Raw genomic sequence first — 25128 nt, 5'->3', positions numbered from 1 at the left:
CACGGATGAGTATTGTGATGCAATTCAATACGAGGGTCTTGTGTTTGCGGCCACCACTCGTGGCAATGTTTTTACATGGAATCCTTGTGATTTCGATACGTTTGTCTTCCACCGTAATTATAATTATTTCATCCACATGCATGTGGGTTAGCTAGTTTCCCTTTACTAATTAAGCTTCTTGTGTTTCCAAGATCCTGTGAACATTCCACCACCTATACTTGAAAATTTTATTCACGAGCATGAGGACGAGCAGGACCCATATACTCAGTGGCGCCTGGCAACTTATTTCGATGGATCACCTCTTCTTGTCTGTATACAGGGCACTGCTGATGTTACTAAGGAAGCAGGTGTTGTCTCGTATGGTCGCACTCTCCGGACCTATTCCAACATCCATTGCAGGGTATTCGGGATGGATACTAGTGTACTAGCGCCAACACCTTCTCCCTGGTTCAGTATTGAAAGTCTTGGAGGAAACTCGCTCTTCCTTGGACAAAACTATCCAATGATGGTGGAAGGCGATCTAGCTGCTGTTGACACAATGTTACTACCATTCATGAGAAGAAAATGTATCTATACCTCGGAAATTACTATGCTTCCATACTGTCCCAATATGGGTCCTGACATAGGCCGCTTCAGCCTCGATGATCAGTCCTGCGTTGGTCTCGAGATTGACAGTAGCTGGCCCATCCTAGAGAATCACTTCTGGTTCAAAGCAAGCGTTTCCAACGCCAACGAGTGGTTGAGCTGAAGTTCATTTCATCGCTTTGTTATTTGTTGTGTGAGAAAAACTTTACTAGAATGTTTTGTTGGAAATGATCTATAATCCAACATGTATCCTCGTTGTCGTAGCGGGTTGATGACTTGTTGTATGTAATCAATGGTACATTTGCATATGCGTCCATGAACTCACGCCTGCTAGTGGTGTCCATATGAACAGTGCTAGTGATTTTAGTTGCAAAAATTAGATAGTGCTAGTGATTTGTAGCTACATATCTTGAAAAATCGTAGTGTTACAAGGTTGACAAATGGCAATGTTACTAGATAAACAAATGTCAATCTTTCCAGTCTGAGAAATGGCAACATACCCAAAATGACAGATATGCAAATCTTACCCAATTGTTTGTACGTGGTTGCACACGGGTCATGCAAAACAACCGTTTGCGTTGAAGGGATGCAGAAATCCTGCTCGCCACATTTTCCCTTGGCTTCCTAGGGAAGCTGTCAGTTTGCATATGAGTGTTTTAACTAAAACGTTTGCGATGAGTGTTTTATATTTAAAAACCATTGACGTTTTTTTCAAAAGAAAATTGTTTCATAATTAAAGTGCGTTATATCGACTAGGGGTGAATAGGCGATTTTTATGAAATCTTCACTTAGGAATTTCAGGGTGAGGAAATTCCTGAGTGAAGAACTACTTGCAGCGGAATAAGTACACAGAAGTAAACATAACAGAGCATGAGCATGGTCTTCATGAAGAAATGAAAACAAGCACAGAGTACAGAAAGCGTAAACACAGGATAACACAGGATAAGACAAACAGACTGAAGAAATTGAACTGAGGAAATATAGAAAGTCTTCAGTCAAAGTCTTCAAACAGATATGAACGAGCACACAACACAGATAAGATGAAATGGAAGGGTTGAGGAAATGGAACCAGTTAAGCTCGGGAAGACAATGATTTGGTAGACCAGTTCCAACTGTTGTGACAGTTGTACGTCTGGTTAGGGCGGCTAGGTATTTAAACCTGAGGACACATAGTCCCGGACACCCAGTCCTGAACACGCAGCTCAGGACACTTAGTCCCCACCGTATTCCCCTTGAGTTAAGGTCACACAGACCTCGCTCAATCACTCGTGGTAAGTCTTCAGGTGACTTCCAAACCTTCACAGACTCGGTCACTCGGTGATCCACAATTTCCTCTTGGATGCTCTAGACCATGACGCCTAACCATCTGGAAGATGCACAGTCTTCAAAGGTAACAAGCGTCGGATCCACGCAGGATCAATCTCTTCAGTGATGCTGAATCACTTTGGGTTTGTAGGTGTTTGGGTTTGGGTTTTCCTCACTTGATGATTTTCACTCAAAGTCCTCGGAGGATGGGATGCTCTCAAATGACAAGTGTCAGTTTCTCTCGGAGCAGCCAACCAGCTAGTGGTTGTAGGGGCCAGCTGTTTATAGCCTAGGGAGCAGCCTGACATGATAAGACATAAATGCCCTTCAATGATATGACTGTTAGGTGGGTAGATATTTTGGGACAGCTGGCGCATAGCACAACAACGGTCGGAATTTTGAGTATCAAATTCCTCAGGGCTATCATGTTCCTCACTGTGTAGGCAATCTACACTGGCAAATTCCTAACTCCTCAGTCAGAACAAATTCCTCAGAGACCAGAAGAACTTCGTATTTGTCACTGAAGAAATTGACTGAACTGTATGAGATTTCCAATGGCTTCACTCGAAGGGATTGGTAGGTGTAGGACTTTGAGTTGAGCATCACATGGAAACTTTTCCTTTGTATTTCCTCGAACCCCTTTAACAGTATGTTGTTTCCTATGACTCAAGAAAGAGAAAATGAAACTACGAAAACAAGAGTCTTCATTCTTCATGTTCCTCGAATGAATACCAAGGCTTCAGGATTACACCAATTTCTTCACTTTCAAAGTCTTCAGAAAGTCTTCAGAATTCCAAAGTCTTCAGTCGAAGAACCTCATTTTAGGGGTCAACTTTCTCTGTAAATATCAAACTCCTCATATACTTATAGACATCTGTACACTCACAAACGCATCAGTCCCTTAACCTATAAGTCTTCAATACACCAAAATCACCAAGGGGCACTAGATGCACTTACAATCTCCCCCTTTTTGGTGATTGATGACAATATAGGTTAAGCTTTCAATGGGGATAAACATATGAAGGGTAAATATTGAAATTGAGGAATTTGATTGCAAGATATAGAAGAACTCCCCCTGAAGATGTGCATAGTGAGAAATTTGCCTTTGAAGCAATGCACACTTTGAAGAGTAGAATCACGGAGATCTCCCCCTATATCTTGTAATTCATACACGCATTTAACATATAATACAAAGAATTTGAAATGCAAGATGAAATATGGTGACTGATGTAATTCAGCATGCATGCATTAACATTAATGAGGAACAAGCATGCAGAAAAACTCAGCAAAAGTATCAGACCACCATAGAGTTTAAGTTTACAACTCGATCCAGCAAAGTCTTCAAAAGAACGAGAGTTGTAACTTAGAAAAAAATGCCCATATTGGTAGACCCTCTTGAAGACTAACTAAAATTTCTCCCCCTTTGTCATCGAATGACCAAAAGGATCGAAAATGAGGACTAACGCCCCTAAAGAATATCAAGTTGATGGAGGAGTGCCAGTGTTGTTGGGGTCGTTTGTCGTTGTAGGGCCTGCCGCAGTGTCGTCCAAGTCTTCATGCTCGTCGGTGTCGCGAGATGAAGAATATGAGCTGGCCACCAAGGAAGGAACTTTGACCTTCTTGAATTTCTTCGGAGGAGGTGCAGACCAGTCAAAGTTCTCCTTGAGACCCATTTGCTTCAGATCTTCTTCACCATACAGATGTGATAAGACAGCCCAGGTGCGACCGAAAACTTCATGGAGGTAGTAATGGTTTTTCTTCACTGCATTATGTGTAGCAGTCATGTTGTGAAGAATTGAACCAAACTGATGCTTAACCCATTTATGGTAGCGATCCACCTTCTGGTGAAGACTAAGAAGCAGCTCACGGTCAGTCATCACCCTGGGAGCTGTGGCTTGAGGATTTGACTTGGATGCAGCAGAGTCATGAGTGGTAGAGTCATCATTGGTGGAATAAGATGCAGCTTTGCAAAACTGACCATCCAATGGACGAATGCCTTCATCAATGATAATAGGTGCCTTCCCCTTTTCATCAGTTGAGGTAAAAGTCTGCTTGAGGACTTCAATCGGGGGTAGGTAGCTGAGGTGATTCTGAAAATCAGCCTTGTAGTTGAGTGAAGACCTTGTTCTGAGGAATCTCATAATCCAAGGAGCATAAGGCTTCAACTCAAACGGAGAGAGTGCAAAATTTACCAGAGTCCTCATGAAGAAATCATAGTAATTGACAGGAATGCTATGAATGATGTTGAATAGCAGATTCTTCATGATGCCAACTATTTCCTCATCAGATGAGTCATGGCCTTTGATAGGACTCATTGTCCTCATCAGAATGCGATAGACTATTCTGGCACATAGAGTAAGTCCTTCACGAGGAATTTGGTCCTTGGGGCTTGACCGAGCTTCAGAGGCTTCATTAGAACTTGCATGTAATGAGAAGTGAGTTCAGGTTCTTGGTACAGGCAGCGAGCTCCTTCACTGGATGGACTGATGGGCAGGGCGTGAAGTGATTCAGAGGCCGATGCCTTATAATGAGTGTTATCGGTCATCCAGTCCAAGACTCAGGTGTTGATATCTTCAGGATCACCTGTGATGTGCAGTGTCGCATAGAACTGAAGAATAAGTTCTTCATTCCAATCAACAATGTCAGAGCACAAATTGAGGAGGCCTGCGTCATGAAGCACACCGAGGACAGCAGAGAAACAAGGCAATGATTCCATGTCCACGCGAGGAATATGCTCATGGTAGAAGATTTTGTCCTTGTTGAAAAGCAGTGAAGAATAGAAGTTGGCCTGGCTGGCAGTCCAGAAACACTTCTTTCGTGGAATTGTCATGGCAGATATCCTAGCGAAAGGACTTAGTCATAGGGCCATCGCAACTAGGAAGCTTAAAGGGGTTAATCGGGACAAAGGACACGAGAGGTTTATACTGGTTCGGCCCCTTGCGGTGAAGGTAAAAGCCTACGATCCAGTTGTTTGGAATTGCTAGGGTTTCGATGACCAGGGAGCAAATCCGCTATGCCTGTCTCTCGAGTTGTTGTTTGTTGTCCTAAGCCGCCGCCGGGTCGTCCCCTTATATACACGGGTTGACGCCTGGCAGCCTACAGAGTCTCGGCCGGCTCATAAAGCGTGTCCGGCTCGGTGACTTCTTTTATATGCCTTTCTTTACAAGTCTTTCTTTACATACGACGGTTTACAATATTGGGCCTTAAGCCGCCTCTGGGCTTAGGCCTTCTACAAGTCTTCATAGACTATCACCTTGAATATTACTGGGCTTCTTTTGTAACCCGACGTTGGGGTTGACCCGGCCCCTCCTGGGCGGGTCATACCTGGTAGCTATATCCCCAACAACTTCCTCCTTGGACGAGTAGAGTCATAAGGATTGTAGTCGGTGAAGAATACATGCTCGCCAAAGAAGTCATCAGCCTTGAATCTTTGCTTCTTTGAGAAGGTATCCTTTGGCTTGGGGTGAGGAGTGTCAGTCAATTGCATCACAACCTCAGGGATCTCGATCTCAGGTTCCATAGGCTGAGGAATTTCAGGTCCTTCTTCAGTGGCAGCCTGGGACTTCAATTCTTCATTTACATTTTCTTCAGCACTAGTGGCTGGAATCTCTTCATGGACAAATGGTGTGGCACGAGGTTCTTCAGATCCCATTTGAACTTCAGTGGTTTACAGGTGTCGGTGTACTAGAGTAGGGGTACCCTAGTATCCCGAACTTGTGCACGGGCAGTCGCAGCATCCCGCGGCAAGGCTTGCCGGGTGACCGCCAAGGTCCTCCGTGGTTCCCCTGGAGCCATTCAAGGAGACAAGACCCCGGCAAGAGGAGCTTGCCGGGAAGGCCAACCAAGGCATATCAAAGCCAAGTAGACAAGACCCCGGCAAGAGGAGCTTGCCGGGAAGGCCAACCAAGGCATCTCAAGGAACTTGCCGCGACGCGCCACGCGTCCCGGCAAGGCCCGATGAGCGACAAGCTCCCGGACGCGACAAGACAACCACCGCGGCAAGGCGCTTGCCGCATCAAGCCACCACTCTGTGTCCGCACTCCAGCACATCCACCAACGTGTCGCTCTGGGACCCTTCCAGGCGTACGTGGCGGGAGGCTGTGCAGCCAGCGGGGCGCGGTGACAAGCGGCGCTGACAAGATTGCCATCATGGCGAGCGGTGGCGTCCCTGACGGTCCCTTTTGCACTATTTAGGTGACACAGACGGGCATTTAATGCCCTTGTCCCCTGCCGTCAGGGTTAGGTATGATACACTGTAGCAGGTAGCTGTACCAACCGCAGCACCTTTCCATTTTTACCCTTGTCTACGTTGCCACCTGTGGTGACCCCTTGAGCATATAAAAGGAGGCCCATGCGCAATGTAGAGGGGGGGTCGAAGGAGGAAGAACTCTCAGGCTCGGTCTCGTTAGCTGCTGGAGTGTACTGTAGCACTCCGCGCTCCCGAGCAAGAACTCAATACAGACCACAAAGCAAGAGTAGGGTTTTACGCATCCGTGCGGCCCGAACCTGGGTAAACCGCTCGTGTGCTCCGCCTCGATCCGCTCTTCGTGCGACCCTCGCCCCCGCCGAACCGAAAGGGACTCGGTCCGCCGGTCCCATAGGTGCTCGTGGGTCAGTACCCCGGCATCTTTGGCGCACCAGGTAGGGGGCGTCGAGGTTGTGTGAACCAGATCCGGCGTTCACACGAGCTAGATCTTCATCATCTTCATCGACATGCCGCCGAAGAAGAAGGCTTCGGAGGCGGCTGCTCCGTCCGCGCCGAACCCACCACCGCCGGAGCAAACGGCTGATGGGGCAGACGCCGGTGGAAGAACGGGCGTCGACGAGGGAGCTCACGATGCTGCCAGGTCCAAGGACAAGGCTGCGCTTCCCATCGGCGGCGTAGCCGGCTCCCACAACGACCGGGCGCACTCCAAGACCTCGGCGTCCGTACATGCACCGCGCCCATCTCAGGAGGCGCAGGACCGGCAGCGTCATGGTATTCACGGTACCATGCATTTGCTGGACCAAGATCGAGCTGGTGGATCACGGAGTGCTCAGGACCAGCATGCATGCCAACATGCTGGCACGAGCGAGGCACGGTCGCCTGGACGGGATACTGCTCCTTCTAACATAGTTAGAAGTCCGAGCATATCCCACTCCTCGCACCGTTCGCCACCGCCACCCGCCACTGCAGCAGAAGCTTTGGCGCGAGCTCAACTGCTCCTGAACTACCCTCCCACGGCAGACAAGATCAACGACTGGAGGGCCACCATTCAGAGTCTCATCGGCTTCGCCAACGGCGACACTCAATGGCAGCCGAGCATGTCGCAGCCGCGGCAAGTCAGCCAGGCATGAGCCGGTGGCGACAAGACCGGTGGGGGTGCAACCACTGTGCACTCTCCGCCCCGAAGGCCAAGATCGCCGACTCGCCAGATCCACCTCGACAGCGACTCCACCGCGTCATCAGATCCACGAGCTCGTCGCGATCAGCGCCAAGAGCTCAGAACGACATTGCCGATGGCCTATCAAAGTGCGCAACACTTAAGTTACCTGTGGAACCAGGGATCTTTGTGCTCAAGCTGACTCAACCGTCCGTAATGCCATCAACTGGACAGAGCAAGAAGAGGAAGTTGATTTCTGGTGACTATTTTCCGGCAGAGTTTCCCGAAACCGCCGCCAAGAAGGTCCCCAAGATCAACGCCAAGAGCGCTGAGGAGCAGCCTGCTCCGGCAAGCCCTAGGGTTTGTTCCGTTGAAGCACAAACTCCCGACAAGTTTTGCTCCGGCAAGCTTGCCGGGGAACGTCAAGCTCCGGCAGAGCCGCAGGTTCTCGCCGTAGAAGCAGATGTTCCCGCAGCAGCAAATTTGCCTTTAGTCCTTGTTGTCGAGCCACAAGCTCCAGCATGGGCATAGAAGATTGTCCGTTTCCTTCAGACAGGAGAACTTCCCGAAGAGCAAGAAGAAGCGGAAAGAGTAGCCCGGCAGTCAAGTATGTACCAGTTTGTCGACAACACACTGTACAGAAGAAGACTCAACGGTGTGAAATTGAAGTGTATTCACCGGGAAGACGAACAAAAGCTGTTGGCAGAGATACATGGAGGCATATGTGGTCACCACATTGGCGCAAGAGCACTTGCCGGCAAAGTATTCCGGCAAGGTTTCTTTTGGCCGAAAACCCTCCAGGATGCAACTGCACAAGTAACCAAGTGTGAAGCGTGCGAGTTCCATTCCAAGCAGATACACCAACCAGCTCAAGCTCTCCAGACGATCCCTTTATCCTGGCCATTTTCGGTCTGGGGGCTCGATATCCTCGGCCCCTTTCCCCGAGCAATCGGGGGCTTTGAGTACTTGTACGTTGCAATCGACAAGTTCACAAAGTGGCCGGAAGTGGAAGCAGTGAGGAAGGTGACAGCACAGTCAGCAGTCAAGTTCTTCAGGTCGATTGTTTACCGCTTCGGGATCCCTAACAGGATAATCACCGACAACGGTACGCAATTTACGAGCCGCACCTTCATGCAGTACGTCCAAGATCTTGGCGTCAAGATCTGCTTCGCTTCTGTTGCTCACCCGAGAAGCAACGGTCAAGCGGAGAGGGCAAATGCTGAAGTGCTGCGTGGGCTCAAGACCAGGACTTTTGACAGGCTGCACAAGTGCGGAAGAAACTGGATCGAGGAGCTGCGGGTGGTTCTTTGGTCGATCAGGACGACGCCAAATCGAGCCACTCGCCAGACACCTTTCGCTCTAGTCTATGGAGCAGAGGCAGTTCTCCCCACGGAACTCGTATACGGGTCACCTCGAGTGTTCGCTTATGATGAGCTTGAGCAAGAGCAGCTGCGAAAAGATGACGCGCTGCTCCTTGAGGAAGACCGTCTTTAGGCTGCTGTACGAGCTGCTCGCTACTAGCAAGCTTTGCGCCGCTACCATAGCCGCAAAGTTAACGCCAGAAGTCTCGAGGAAGGTGACCTTGTTCTTCGGCGTGTTCAGTCCTCCAAGAATTCCAACAAGTTGACGCCGAAGTGGGAAGGCCCTTACCGGGTGAAACGAGTCACTAGGCCTGGCGCTGTCCGCCTTGAGACCGAAGATAGCATTCCGGTGAGCAATTCCTGGAACATTGAGCATCTTCGTAAGTTTTACCCGTAAGGCGCGGTTGCCGGAACCCGTTCCGGCAACCACCTTTTGTACAAGTCTTGCCGCTGTTGCATGTAATCCTTTGTACAAAGCCGGGCGCAAACCCCATGCACAAGTAAAGCTCATGTGCCCCGCACATCTTGTCAATTTCATGCTTTCTATTTCTTGCATATGTGATCTGACACTTTGTGCAGCACCTACTCCCCGGTAAGCAATAACGAGCCGTAAGGCTCCGTATCTTTATTTTCTCCTCTTTCTTTTTTCTCAAGGAAAAGAAGGTTCCCTCGCCCACAAGTTTGCCGGGGGGAAAGGAGAAGATAATGGTATGGATCAGGCGTCGTTCAAGAAAGTTTCGCCTTATCGGGAAGCAAACAACAGAAAAGCTAAGTTGCCAAAGCTTGAGCAATCAGATTTTTTAAATTTTTAAGTTATCTCCCTTGAACGACCGCACTTTGTATGGAAAACCTGTGCGCGGAGGAACCAACTCATAGCTAGTCGCGCCCTTACTTTGTTTCGAGTCCGCTCAACAACTTAAGTGAGCTGCGACTAGTTGCGACAAGGTTTCTTGTCGGTAGCGGCACCGCCAGCAGGCTGCTGACGTCCCGCACTCAGCGCTCGCGGCTAAGGTGCCTGCACCGGCAAGTTCCCTAAAAGCATAGAGCAAAAACATACAAAAAGGGAGGAATCAAGTAAAGGGAATAACATTGCAATCATTACCCAGAATAGAGTTATATTACAAAGTAGCTTGTCGCGGCTCTAATAGATTGTTTTCATAACATGACCAGCAGCGACAAGAAAAGAAGAAAATGGGCGGCCTAGTCTACGCGATCGCCCTCAATCCTCTTGATCCCGCTCACCTTATCCACAATGGGTGCGACAAGGGTCTTGAGCGCCTCCAGATCAGCATCCGGCGGCAGGGTCTTGAGGACGTTGGTGAGGTTGAGGACTGGGTTGCGGAAGGCCACCTTCACCAACACCTTTTGAAGAGCTCCTGCGCAGATCTTGCGCGACTCGTCGGCCAGCTGCTTTGGGATCTTCTCCCGGAGCCGCTGGAGGGCCGTCGCCACGCCTTTGAAGAACAAGGTGAGCTTAGCGCTTGGTTGGAGGTTCTCATCAGAGGGATACCCGAGATCCTCCACCCCGAGCTGCGCCAGCTCCCTGTCGATATCTGCGGCCGCACTCACGAGACCCTCCGTCCAGTGCTCCACTTTCTCCAGCGTCTTGGTCAAAGTGGTCAGCTTCAACTCAAGATCTGCGCTGGAGTCCTTGGCGGCGCTAAGCTCTTTGCCCTTCTCGGCGAGACGAGCCTGCAGCTCTGAGTTGCTCTGGGCGTCCTTCTCTCGCTCACACTTGAGCGCGGCAAGCTCGTCACCACTCGCCTTGAGATCGGCCTCCAGCTGCGCCACCTTCGTCTCCAGCTCCTTCTTGGCGGCCTCGGCAACTGCGGCAGCATCCTCTGCTTGCTTAAGGGCTCCGCTGAATTCTTGCTCACGCGCGGCAAGCTCCTCCTCGTGGCTGTCGAGGTTAACTTTCCGCTGCGCCAGCTCGCCCTCCTGCGCAAACAGCTTCTCAGCGGCAAGCCGCTGTTGCTCTTCAACTTCGGCCTTCTCAAAGAAGAATGCCTTCTGCTCTTCGGCGAGTTGCTCCCGCTCCTCTGCCAGGGACCGGAGAGCTTGCTGGTTGAGACCCCGGAGCTCCTCCGCGCGCTTCTCGATGTCCGCTCCCGCCTTCGCGACAAGCGCCTCGCGGGATTCCAGCTTGGCTTGCCGCGCGCGGTAGAGCGACAACAGCTTCCGCAGCAGCCGCTCCTCCTCAGGCTCGCCGCTGCTGCTGCTCGGCACGTCAACTAGCGTCAGCCCAGCGGAGGCGAGCACCTCTCCGTCGAAGCTCTCTCCCTCGACCGGCGCCCTGGAGCTTGACGCCCAGGGGAGGTTGATGAAGATGCCATCGCCGGCCTTCAAGTAGACGCCTTGCTGGGGCTCTTCGGAGCCTGGCGCTGCGGTAGCGGCGGACGGGTCGGCGGTCGACGTAGCGCCTGGCGCTCCTGCGGCCTCAGGGCCGTCAGTGCGATCGCCAGACCCCCCCCAGCTGCTGCGGCGGCAGCTTTGGCGGCCTCGTCGCCGGCGGGATCATTAGCGCCGGCTGCTTCTTCAGTGGCAGCGGCGTCGTCGGCAGCAACTTCGGTCTCCATCAGCTCCGCAGCAGATGGGTCTGATTGCCGGAAAAGTGAGAAAAGTTAAACAAATACCCAAAAAGAAGAAGAACCCAAGGGAAGCTTTGAAGAGAAGATTACCTGTACTGGGTTCGGCAGTCCTAGTCTCCGCCGCCGGGGGGACGCTGGTGCTGTCCCCTGCCGGAGAACTCCCCCTTGCCGGAGGACTCTCCCTTGGCATTTCGGGGGCGGTCTCCGGGCGCTCCTGGTGGGGCTGCTCTGCGCCTACACAAACCAACAGTCAGATGTCAGTAAAGAAAGAGTATCCATGCGCGCCCAACAGCGGAAAGCGAACCATATACTTACGCTGGGGGCTGCTCTGGAGAATAGTTGCCGGGTCCGGCAAGGTGGTCTCGGGCGCACCTCCTGCTGTCGCGGTGGGTTCGTCCTCGATGACAATCACCGGGACCTTGGCTCTCTTTGCTGCTCTCTGGGCCAGAGTCCTGAAAAGGAACAAGTTCAGAGTAAAGCAAATGAGATACAAGACAAAACAGCAAGAATTGAAGAACTACAAGTACAACAAGAGAAGCTTACTCTTCTTCTTCTTCCTCGTCGGAGCTGAACGCGGAGAAGTCGAAGTCCGGCCCACGTCCACCGCGAGGAGGTGGAGGAATAGTTTCCCTTGGCCGCTTGGCGGGAACAGTAGCGGTGGCCTGAGACGACCCCGCTCCAGTTGCCGCAGCAGCATGAGGTGCTCCCGCAGCAACAGTGCTTGCCGCGGTGGAGCGCGTCACGCGGCGCGGCGACTGTTCACTCTCCTGCCGCCCCGCTATGTCCCCGGCCTTGCGGAGACGCCTTCTTGGTGGGGATGGAAGCTCTGCTTGCGGTGAGCTGCCTGAAGATGAGGAGGACGAGGAGTTGATTTCCAGCGAGCCGCTCGTATCCTTGGCGGGCTCGCTCGCTCGACGTCATGCCCGACAAGCTCTTTCTCGCCGGCGGGCTCCCCTCGCTCGGCACGGCTTGCCGCCTCTGCTGCCTCTGCCTCCTCCACGGTGAATCCAAATTCGCCCGCGGCTGCAGCTGCCGCCGCCTCTTCCAGCCTAGTGGCGATGCGTGTCATCTCCGCATCGGTGGTGTCGCGGGTGAGGCTATCCTTTTCGTCGGAGCGGACCGGCACTTCTACCAAGCCGTCAAAGAACTTCTGCACAACGTCGTCTGCAGGCTCTTGCCAAGTTGGGACAATTCCATGCGAATCGCACAGCGGCATCATTGCACGGATGCGGTCGAGCGCGGAGTTGTTGCACAGCGGAACGACACCCTTCGGCAACCTGAACACTTCGGGATGTTAAGGGTCGTACTTGAACAGCTCCTGGAGCATCGCGTTGAGTTCCAGAACAGTGAAGTTGAAGTTGAGGCCCGGACGCAGCCTCATGATATCCGCCGCATTCTTGAATTCCCAGGTGGGTCTCCCCCGTTCCTGCAGGGGGGCGATGCGGCGGCGAAGAAAATATGCGCCAATGGCGCCTACAGTGAGCCCGGCAAGCCTGAGGCGTAGGATCCGGGTGACGGCAATCTTAAGCCTATCATCTTCCGGGGCCACGTCACTCCAATCGCTGCTGCGTGCTACTGGGGCTTGGCGCCGGGCGGTAAACGGCTGCGGGTTCTCCTCGACAATCCAGCACCAGTCTGCTCTCCATTCCTCCCACTTGCCGCGGAACTCTCCCTCCAGATAAGTGTCCTTCTTGCCGGCCCTCGAGATCCAGGCGATTCCGCCGGATAAAGGCTCTCCTCTCTCTACTCGGGGCATAAAGAAGTGGCGAAAAAGGGCTACATTGGGATGGACTCCAACAAAGTTTTCGCAGAGATGTGCGAAAACTGCCATGGTCAGAACGGCATTGGGGGTGAAGTCAAGGAGGTGGAATTCGTAGGTGTTCATGCTATCGCAGAAAAACTCAGAGAAGGGCGGGCAGAGCCCGCAGTAGAAGAACAAGGCGAAGAAAGGATATCCGTTTGGAGCCATTTTCCAAGCGACGGCTGGAAGTACCTTCGTGCGCGGATGCGCTCGCGTCTCCGTCGACTAGAAGAGATAGTAATCCTCCCTCAGCTCCCTCGCGGCAAGCTTGGGGGGAAGATTGCCCACTCCTTTCGCAGCGCCGCAAGCCGCTGCGCCTCGGTCGACTTCACAACCTTCCCCTTGTCGGCTCTCGGAGCCATGGCGGAAGTGGTGGAGGAGGTCGACGGCGTTGGTGGTGCTGGTGGCGATGGGGGGCGGGGCGCTGCTTTCTTTCAGCTTTGGGAAGACGAGGGAGCGGCGGAGGCTTCCAAGATTGGAGTAGCAACCGGCGAATGGGCGAACTGCCCCTGTTTCCCCTGCTTATAAGGAGGGAGAGGGCGAACGTTCCGCATTTCCGAATAAAGAAACCACCCACGATCTCTTCCACGACGCCGCATTCAACGCGTGCCGTTCGAGGAGGGCGCGGTGGATACAGGGAGAGATACGGCGTAACCCAGGCCGCGCGTGCCCGTGCCCTGTTTTGGGCCTGGCCCAACAGCGCTCGGCACCGTGTATGGCCCAGGCCCGGGGGCTCCTGTCGGTGTACTAGAGTAGGGGTACCCTAGTATCCCGAACTTGTGCACGGGCAGTCGTAGCATCCCGCGGCAAGGCTTGCCGGGTGACCGCCAAGGTCCTCCATGGTTCCCTTGGAGCCATTCAAGGAGACAAGACTCCGGCAAGAGGAGCTTGCCGGGAAGGCCAACCAAGGCATATCAAAGCCAAGGAGACAAGACCCCGGCAAGAGGAGCTTGCCGGGAAGGCCAACCAAGGCATCTCAAGGAACTTGCCGCGACGCGCCACGCGTCCCGGCAAGGCCCGATGAGCGACAAGCTCCCGGACGCGACAAGACAACCACCGCGGCAAGGCGCTTGCCGCGGCAAGCCACCACTCTGTGTCCGTGCTCCAGCACATCCACCAACGTGTCGCTCTGGGACCCTTCCAGGCGTACGTGGCGAGAGGCTGTGAAGCCAGCGGTGCGCGGTGGCAAGCGGCGCTGACAAGATTGCCATCGTGGCGAGCGGTGGCGTCCCTGACGGTCCGTTTTGCACTATTTAGGTGACACACACGGGCATTTAATGCCCTTGTCCCCTGCCGTCAGGGTTAGGTATGATACACTGTAGCAGGTAGCTGTACCAACCGCAGCACCTTTCCATTTTTACCCTTGTCTACGTTGCCACCTGTCGGTGACCCCTTGAGCATATAAAAGGAGGCCCATGCGCAACGTAGAGGGGGGGTCGATGGAGGAAGAACTCTCAGGCTCAGTCTCGTTAGCTGCTGGAGTGTACTGTAGCACTCCGCGCTCCCGAGCAAGAACTCAATACAGACCACAAAGCAGGAGTAGGGTTTTACGCATCCGTGCGGCCCGAACCTGGGTAAACCGCTCGTGTGCTCCGCCTCGATCCGCTCTTCATGCAACCCTCGCCCCCGCCGAACCGAAAGGGACTCGGTCCGCCGGTCCCATAGGTGCTCGTGCGTTAGTACCCCGGCAACAGGGGACTGAGGAATTTGTTGAAGGGGTGTGAACAGAGGAGAATTGGGGTGCTGACTTTCCCAAAAGGCATCGTTCATCACTAGAGTTGTGCATCCAATGTCCACATCTTCTTCTTCATCCATTTCTTCAACGCCGGCCTCTTCAGCAGTGAACTGAGGCATGGGCGATGAGATAATAGGGGTTGAAGGGATTTCATCCACTTCAATTTCTTCATCCAACTGCTCTGACGAAGCAGTAGAAGGAATGTCATCATCTGATCCACTTGGGATCACGTATTCTTCATCAAAAGGAACAAGGTCCTGTGATGGCATGGATGAGACAGGAACAACATCAATTGGATTGTCATAGGAACTTGTGAGTGGCTTCATTTTCTTCGAAGCTGTAGAATTTGATGCAGTTGATGCCTTCCTTTTGTTCACAGTTGCACGCTCTGCATCCTTGGTCTTCTTCGCATCTGATGCACATGGAAGGATAGGAGTTGCTGTAGGCGCAGGAGGAGCGAAGGAATTTGGTCCAAGATCTTCAGGCACAACTGATGCAGTTGCCCTGACTTCTTCATTTTCTTCAGCCGCAACACTAGAGGTTGCCCTGGCAATTTCTTCAGCGGCTGGAGTGCAGTCATCATCCCTGGAATTAGCATTTTCTTTAGCAACCTGAGTGTCATCAGTGGTGTTGGCATTTTCTTCAGTAGGCTGAGCAGATACTGCAGCCTGAGGAATTTCTTGTTGCGTTTGGGCAGCCATAGTGGAGGTGAAGTTTTCAGCAAGTCTCACAAAACGAACTTTGGCTCCCATCCAATCAGCGTGGTATGCGTCAAATTTATCACTGAGTTTCTTGATCTCAGATTGAATAATGACAAGTTCTTCAGTTGTCATAGATACAACGTTTTTCTTTAGAAGCGCTCCTTTTTGTACTGCACTTTCTTGATCTGCCTGGCCTTTTCAAATTTCCATTTCTCTTCCTGAATGAAGTGAGTCAACATATGACTTTGGCCAAGAGTTAACTTGAAATCGGGCATGGGAGTGTTGGGGTCCTTGTGCCAGAGATCAATGTACTCAAGGATCAATTTTGGATCCAAAAGCAGAGGCACACTTGTGCCTTTGGCTCTAGCGGCCCTGACTTGCCTGTCCCTGATGATTTCAGCAAGTTCTTCATCATCAGCTTCGTCTTCATCAGACGACACTTGAAAAGCGACCTGCTTCTTTTGAGGACTTGGTCGAGAGCCTCGTCTAGCAGTTGCCTTGGTCTTCAGCAGAGTGGGGCCAGTTGAAGAATGCAGTGGAGCTGAAGAACTTGCAGAGACGCCTGAGGAAATAGAGATGCGTGTTGTCCTTTGGCATGAGGCAAGATCCGCAGGTGCTGAGGACTTTGACGGAGGAGCTGAGGACTTTGGAGGAGCTGGTGTGGGTTGAGGAATTGGTCGTGAGGGCTTTGAAGAAACTGACTGTGAGGGCATTGCTGAGGAACTTGGCCGTGAGGGAATTTGGGTAGAAGAACTTTTTGGCTTATGAGCCGGCCTCTTTGGCATTGCCTTCTTGGGCTTACTTGCAGAGGCCTCAGCAGTGGCAGCAGCAGCAGAGTCTTCATTGAATTTCCTCATTGCTTCCTTAGCAACTCTGGCAAGCTTGGCCTGGCGCTTGGCCCATTCATCAGGATAATCCTCACCACGCTTGAGGCTGGTGGGATCAGCTTCTTGTCCAGGTGCCAAAGGAGGTCTTGGGCATGGAGGATTAAGTGTGAATTTCTTCATATACTTGGGAGTAACATATCTGTACTCCCTCCATTCTCGTTCCCATCTCCTTTCTATTCTTTGTATGCACACCTTGCGCTGATTTTTGTCCTCCTTGCCATGTTTGGCCTCATCAGGAGTGCAATAATCCTTGTAGATATCCTCAGGGATTTCAAACGCAGTGTTGACCTCAGGCCTCCTTCCTCCCTTCTGTGGTTTCTTGCCATCTGCCATTTTCTTCAGCTGAGGATTTTGAACGATTGAGTTCTCTGAAGAGGTATGCAACTTTTCTTCGAGGAACGCTGCAAATGAGTTAAGTTGATGAGAACCTAGTGATTCAGTAGCGGACATGTGTACCTGTGAACATAGTATAGGTGCGAGGAATTTGGAGAGGTCATATGCATTCTCAGAAATTTTCGCAAAAAGAACAAGTTTGAGGAAATTGACCAGATGAGTCTTGAAGAATTTCACTAAGAGTTCTTTGACTTAGGTTCCAGAGTTGTACAGATTTGAAAATCCACACAATTGAGGAATCTTGTAGAAAAATGTTGCTTAGCGAAACAGATCAAGAATAGATGATATGTGAGGTGTTTAGTGTGTGAAGAGTTGAGGAATAAACACCTTATGAAGATTTGAAGAAAACATCAGAATCAACAAGGGCAGTAAAAGTAACTTTTAATTACCCTTGACAAAGAACACGACGAAGTAGGAAGTGTAGATTTGAAGCTCGTCGGTTCAGATCTTCCATGCCCTAACTTGGCTGAGGAAGGCAGCTTCGGCGGTGGCGGAATGAATAAATCCGCGTCCGGCATGAGTACGGCGGCGACGAGGTCGAGGCAATGAAGCTCTTCCTCCCCGGCAACGATGGAAGTAGCGACGGTGCTAGGGTTGAGGAGCTCAAGCGAGGGAGTGGGGTCGAGCGGAGTAAAAGTGAAGTGAGGAAGGGAGAGGGGTATTTATAGCCTAAGTGAAAAAACCGCTTGCCCGAGGAAATAGGACGAATTTGCCCCTGACCTTTCTCATTTGCTTGACCTGTGTCACCCATGTATAGAGAGGTGACCATCATGCGAGATCGTGGGTGAATAGATGAACATCGCATAGAATGCAGAACGGTTTGAGCAGCAAAGCCGAAAATTTTGCTAAGATAGGTTTTAAAGTTTCGTTCACAATTTCTTCAGCTGACAAGGACACAGTGAAGACTTCGAATGAGATTCAAATAGAACGCACATGAAGAATTTTTGAATAGACTTGGTTGAGTTTAGCATAGAGGGGGAAAGGGTCTGATCACATTCACTTAGCAGAAGGAGCAACTAGAATAAATAGCAATAAGTGAATGTTGTAGAGGACATAAACTCATATATATATAGCCAATGAAGAAAAACGATGGAAATGGTGAAGACAATGCAAGTTGAAAAACAACTGAGGAATTTCAAAGAAGTGAGGAAAAACTCAATTGAAGATTTTCAACATTTTGTGGTGGCGTGACCCACCATATAAGAATGATGATTTCAAACACCGCATACAATTGTCGTAGGGTTCTGAGAATCAAATTCTTGATTAATTTCTTCACACTTAGAGTGTTATTCTTCATTGATTGAATAAAAACGTTTCTTCATGTGTTGCACATCTAAGTCATCAATTTTACATAAGTGTTAGGATGAGTGTCCTTTTCAAAAACATTCGAAGATTCTAGGATATTTAGCTCACACCGCAACTTGCTAAATATCTTCTCATCCAAGGGCTTAGTGAAGATATCGGCTAGCTGTTCTTCAGTATTCACATGCTCAATAGAGATGTCACCCTTCAACACATGATCACGAAGAAAATGATGATGAATCTGAATGTGCTTTGTCTTCGAGTGCTGAACTGGGTTATGAGCAATCTTGATGGCACTCTCATTGTCCTAGTAGAGAGGCACATTCTTCATGTTGACGTCGTAGTCCTTGAGTGTTTGCTTCATCCATAGTAGTTGAGCACAGCAAGAACCAGCAGCAATATACTCAGCTTCAGCAGTAGATAGTGATATGCAGTTCTGTTTCTTCGAGGACCAACAAACCAAAGATCATCCGAGGAAATGGCATGTGCCAGATGTTGACTTGCGGTCCACATGATCACCAGCATAGTCAGAGTCTGAATATCCAATGAGATCAAAAGCCGAGCCCTTGGGGTACCATAATCCAAGTGTTGGTGTGTGAGCTAGATATCGAAGAATATGCTTCACAGCCTTATGGTGTGATTCCTTCGGTGTAGCTTGAAATCGGGCACACATGCAAACACTAAGCATAATATCTAGCCTAGATGCACATAAATACAATAAAGAACAAATCATGGAGCGGTATACCTTTTGATCAAAGTCAATACCATTTTCATCAGTGCATAGATGACCATTTGTGGGCATATGGATTTTGACTCCTTTGCAATCTTGCATGCCGAATTTCCTCAGTACATCCTTGAGGTATTTCTCCTGAGATATGAATATGCCATTGCACTGTTGACGAATCTGAAGACCTAAGAAGAATTTCAATTCTCCTATCATAGACATTTGATATTATTCACTCATCATATAGGCCAATTCATTACTGTAACGTTGGTCAGTACAGCCGAAAATGATATCATCAACATAAATTTGGCACACAAACAATTCACCATCATAAGATTTAGTGAAAAGAGTTGGGTCAAGTGAACCGGGTTTCAAGCCTTTCTTCATGAGGAATTCCTTCAAAGTGTCATACCACACCCGTGGGGCTTGCTTGAGGCCATAGAGGGCCTTATTGAGTCTTAAGACTTTGTCAGGATGCTTTGGATCTTCAAAACCTGGGGGTTGAGCAACATATACTTCTTCCTCAAGCTTACCATTGAGGAATGCACTTTTCACATCCATTTGATATAAGATGATATCATGATGGTTAGCATAAGCAAGTAATATGTGAATAGCTTCAAGTCTAGCAATAGGTGCAAAAGTTTCATCGAAATCAATTCCTTTAACTTGTGTGTAGCCTTGAGCTACAGGTCGTGCCTTGTTCCTCACCACAAGGCCATTTTCATCTTGCTTGTTGCGGTAGATCCATTTTGCGCCGATGATATTGTGCTTGCGAGGATCTGGACGTTTAACCAGTTTCCATTCGTTGTTGAGCTCGAATTGATGTAATTCATCTTGCATAGCTTGAATCCACTCAGGCTCCAGAAATGCTTCATCTACCTTAGTGGGCTCTGGGATAGAGATGAAAGCAAAGTGCCCACAAAAGTTAGATAAATTTGAAGCTCTTGAGCATGTGAGAGGACCTAGAATGTTGATGTCACTGATGATTTTCTCAATTTGCACTTCATTTGCAATGTGAGGATGAGCGGGTGGTCATTGAGGAATTTGATCAGCATTTTCTTCAGCACCATTTTCCTCAGGTGCATCAGCATGACGTTCTTCATTTTCTGGAATGACTTCTTCAGCAAATTCTTCAGTAGGAATGACATCCTCAGTAGCCTTGAACTTAATAGATTCCTCAGGAGGTATTTCATCTGCCACAGGAGGTAGGTGCTCTCTTTGCGAGCCATGAGTTTCATCGAACCACACATTTACAGTTTCAACAACCTTGTGATGACAGGTGTTGAAGACTCTGTAGGTGTGTGAGTCCTTACCATAACCGACCATAAAACCTTCATGTGCTTTCGGTGCAAATTGTTGACACCAGATTTTGGCATGGTAGAAAACATAATTAAGAAGGCCTCAAATGGACAAGTGCTCAAAGTGAGAAAGTTTCGTATCGTCCAAAGGAGAAACTTTCATATTTGGGCCATAGCCATCCGGTCTCATCTCTAAGGCCGAAGTTGTGTTTGAAGTACTCAAATTTTATATTCAGAACACTATTTGGCCTATTACACCCCCAAGATGGCCTCATATGAGAAACATTCCTACACGGATTGTCTTCGTCCATTGAAACGGTTGATTTTGATATCAAAAACGTCTTAATCCGAGGTCGTATGCAAAAGTTACAGCCAGTACAAGACGCTGCTGCACTGGATGGCCGGACACTCCGGGGACAACCATCCGGGTTTTGATTTTCTCTGTGGATGGCCAGACACTCTAGGTTTGTTCGTCCGGGTTTTGAATTTCGCTGCTGCAGACTTCGAAAAATAGCCGAAAACTCTCTCAAGATGGCATAATTTTGAGGACTGCGACATGTTTCGTCAAATAATTAAATCGGCCATTGATAAAGGACGATTGAAATTTGTTGAGACACCAAGAGATGACCAGTCTATTCCGATTGGTCCCGATGGCAGAAAGTTTTTGCATCGGCTGCTTCAAGCCGATCAACTTAAAGAGTAGGTAAAAACTGCAGGTGATGAGACCAAGCTTTCAAGTAAAGAAGTTATTGAAGAGCATAATGAACATAATCTTGAGGGCGAGAGTTCCATCGAAGCTACAATGGAGACGCCAAGGACTGGGGGCAGCAAGCAAATCCAATGATCGACGAAAGAAAACCAAAAGAAAACAAAGGCTGAAATAAGCGCAAATGTAAGAGATCAAAAATCTCCTTCCTTGAACTATTGGATAAATATCAAAAGAAGAGTGAAGAGAAGAATACTTATCGGCCAAATCATGCAAAGAAACCAAGATCACCCCCAAGGCGCAAATATGAGGATTGGTATTGGCAAAGTGAGAATTTCAATGCAACATATTAATATCATTATTTTGGGCCGCCAATGCCAACGCCGTGGATGCCTCCCTATGCTCATGTAGATTCATATCCATCACGGGACAGGTACGATACAAGGGCACATTCTCCATCTTATTTTAAACCATCTCACCAATATTATGCAGATCCGAGAAGATCAACATTTGAACAATCACATGTTAAAGACCGTTTCAATCATAAGGAATCGGTCCATAGCTCAAGGAAGAAGAAAGAGGTGGTCAACCAAGTTTACCGTGTTAAAAGAGATGGTCGTAAGAGTGCAACTCCAAATTTGATCTCAAATGAAAAAGAGCCAATTAAAGTGTTGACATTGGCTACAAAAGGAAAAGAAGTGAAGCAACCAATTCATAAAAATCAAAGTTCCAAATCTGAATAAAAGAAGTTGAGGGTGCACAAGGCCAAAAAGGAATTGCCATTGGTCAAAACAGAATCACAGCCGAGATGCCCGCTCGGCATATCGTATTGGCAAAAGAAGAAATTACAAAAACTTAGTGCACAAGAACTTGAAGAAAGGAGCGTGGCATGGGTTCCCAAGAGGAGCAGTCAAAATAAAAGTGATGTGCAACCTTCTATTGCAACAACTGTTACGAAAGTGAAGAAAGAGAAGAATGAAAGCAACAAACAATTAAGCCGAAGGTGCGCATCACAATATCAAAATCTTCGGATAGCACATCATCCATATTCTTCAACCATACCATTCATGCCTTTGCCATGGAATTCATCCATATGTATGATCAATTACCCTCCATGGATTTATTTTGATCCATGGATGCAACATAATTTTCTATATCATGACAGGGTATTACCAAATCACTATACATTTGGTTAGTTACATTTTTGTTGCTAATATAAAGGGGCCGAAATATTTTATTGCTATTTCATTTGTTTATTTCGGCTATACATACTTTGGTGGGTGAATTCTACATGGACCTCATAGTAATGGCCGATATTTATCTATCGCCCTAAGAATATGTCAAAGCATGGCCGATGTAGTATCCTAACATCGTCCTTACTTCAATTGGAGACCAAAACAAAGTACATGTTCATTGATATTGTCCTAGTCTTTCTAGTACCATGGAGGTTATTTTTTATGGTTAAAATTGTAGCGATGGCCAAGGTGTTGGTATTGTTTATATATCTCCTTATGGTGCTATTTTGTGAAGCCTCATGCCGCTTAAAATATTTATGCACAAATGATCAAAGCTGAATATGCATTGTCATTCGGATTGGAGCTTTGCCTTGCTATAGGTGCTATACATATTGAGGCTTCCGGTGATTCGTTGTTAGTAGTGCAACAAATATCCGAGGATTATCAATGTTTTGACGAACCACTTATAGTTTATCTTTTGGTATGTCTAGATGCAAGATTTACCTTGGGTTGCTTTAAAATTGTTCATATATCTAGACATGACAATTCGAAAGAGTTGGCACAGCAAGCATCCGGCTACTATGTTAACCATGATGTATTGCATTTCTATCAATAGCCGATGCTAGGTCTTGTCAACATAGGTAAGGCCGAACCGAAGCCCACCGCTTCGGCCACTAATGAAACTTTTATGCAGGCAAAGTAAGTATTAGAGGAAGTTCATTCTTGATTATCTGCAAAATCCTCGCTAAAGGGTGAACAATATGGTTCGGAGGATGGTTTTGATCTATGGAACCTTATCACCGGATTGTTATAAAAGTTGAGAAGTTTTCACCCAAGTTTGCATCGAAAGGTTCAAACAAGCAATGACCGATATATACTTATCACCCTAAGTACATGCAAATGGCCGATGGAGTGTTGACATCGTCCTTAGAACAAGCTATGCAGAAGTTATTTTTCAGCACAGAAGCTTTGCCGAAAAATAGGGGGCATGTGTTGACACCAGATTTTGGCATGGTAGAAAACATAATTAAGAAGGCCTCAAATGGACAAGTGCTCAAAGTGAGAAAGTTTCGTATCGTCAAAAAGAGAAACTTTCATATTTGGGCCATAGCCATCCAGACTCATATCTAAGGCCGAAGTTGTGTTTGAAGTACTCAAATTTTATATTCAGAACACTATTCGGCCTATTACGCCCCCAAGATGGCCTCATATGAGAAACATTCCTACACGGATTGTCTTCGTCTTGTTGAAACGGTCGATTTTGATATGAAAAACGTCTTAATCCGAGGTCGTATGCAAAAGTTACAGCCAGTACAAGATGCTGCTGACTGGATGGCCGGACACTCCGGAGACAACCATCCGGGTTTTGATTTTCTCTGTGGATGGCCGGACACTCTGGGTTTGTTCGTCCGGGTTTTGAATTTCGCTTCTGCAGACTTCGGAAAACAGTCGAAAACTCTCTCAAGATGGCCTCAGATCAAAAAATGTTCAACATGAAAGTTGTTCTTCTCGTCGAAACGGTCAAGATTGCTTTTGGGCTCGTTTCCATCCGAGGTCGTTTACTACCCCAAACATGGCCCGCAAGATGCAGCCAGATTTTACCGAACAGTTTTGGAAAGTTCGGACCAAACAAATCCGAATTGGACTAGGGTTTTGGACGTGAATTGAAGACTTTTCCTTGCACGGGAAGTCCAGCCGCCTCTTATATACTTAAGGGGTGACGGCCGATTGAACAACACACAATCGATCAAATCATCTACCACTTTTTACCTTTACCTTTATCTCTCTCCCTTGTTCTTCTTCTTCTCGTTCTTCATTCGTTCTTCATTTGCAGGGCGGCGAACCTCGAGGCCCTAGGGGCGATCAGGTCGACCTAGGGCAGCCCATAGCCGTTGTGTGCCCTGATGGAGTCCCTCCCGGGCGTGTGGGGTTTCGGGTCTACAGAAGCACCCGTCGGATTGTCTTGCGTACCGTGCTTCCGGCGGGTCTCCTTCGACGTGAGCTGCGGTGCATCACCCTCGGCGTTGGAGGTACACGGTGACGTGTTCGTGTGCGAACACACTTTTTTGGCGACTCCGCTGGGGAACGAAGCTTTGAACGGTCTCCAGCCCGTTCTTGCTACGAAGAGATCGTCATCTAGGGTTTGCAATCTACAAAGGTAATATAAATACCCAATTCCCTACTGTAGATGCAAATAATTCATATGGTGTTACTAGATCGTTCAATGAGTATACTCTATCGGCCAGCCCTAGTCTGTTCAATCATGCATCTAATTACGTGCATAGGCCGATTCAAAGTAATTTACATGCTTCAACTTTTTATGATACTAGTAACATGCATCATATGTATCCCAACTCTCATGCATCGGCAACCCCACAAATTGTTATGCCGATGAACAACATGGTGAGTTTGGTTAATAAATTTGAAACACCTCATGTTAGGATTTCCAATGCCATGCAAGAAAGTGTTTCACCCTTTTATTCATCGGCAAGTAATGTGCAATATACTAATCCAACCATGCCGATGAAAGAGAGAATTGGCCATGCTACTACTAGCTATTCGGCCAGTTATTCCCAACCGTCATATGCTACACCTCAAGACAATAATTTTTTAGCACCATACACAACTGTAGATGTTCATAATTCGGCTTCCGACCTTCCTGGTCATAGCCGAATGAATGTAAATTTTACAAGAGCGGTTGTGCCCAATATTGTAGAAGATGAGGTAGTGGTGGCTTCATTGAAGTGTTTAGCCCAAAATAAGAGGATTAGTGCTCTTTGCCTTGAACAACATGAAAAGGGGCTATTTCCCGATTATGCCGCAATAAAAGCTAGAGTTTTGCAAGAAGATGAATCTTTGCCAATTGATAAAATTGGCGAGCAAAAATATGGTTTTACAACAATGCATATGCCTTCACCTAGTACTACATCATATTATACACCCCCACTATTGCAAAATTTCGGCAACAACCATGTGTCATTGCTGAAAGAATCTAAAAGCATTGGGGGCAATCATATCCGGAGTGGGCTGAAATTGAGAAAAAGCTTAAAGCCAACTTTGCCGCTCGCCGTCAGAAACAAATAGAAAAAGAATTGGCTTAGATAAAAGAAGGTTTGCCAATTGGTAGTATCAATGAAAATAAGG

The sequence above is a fragment of the Triticum urartu genome, chromosome 1A, assembly GCF_056163025.1.
Source record: "Triticum urartu cultivar PI428250 chromosome 1A, HENAU_Tu73, whole genome shotgun sequence".
NCBI classification, from domain to species: domain Eukaryota; kingdom Viridiplantae; phylum Streptophyta; class Magnoliopsida; order Poales; family Poaceae; genus Triticum; species Triticum urartu.
This window is presented reverse-complemented; position numbering follows the sequence as displayed.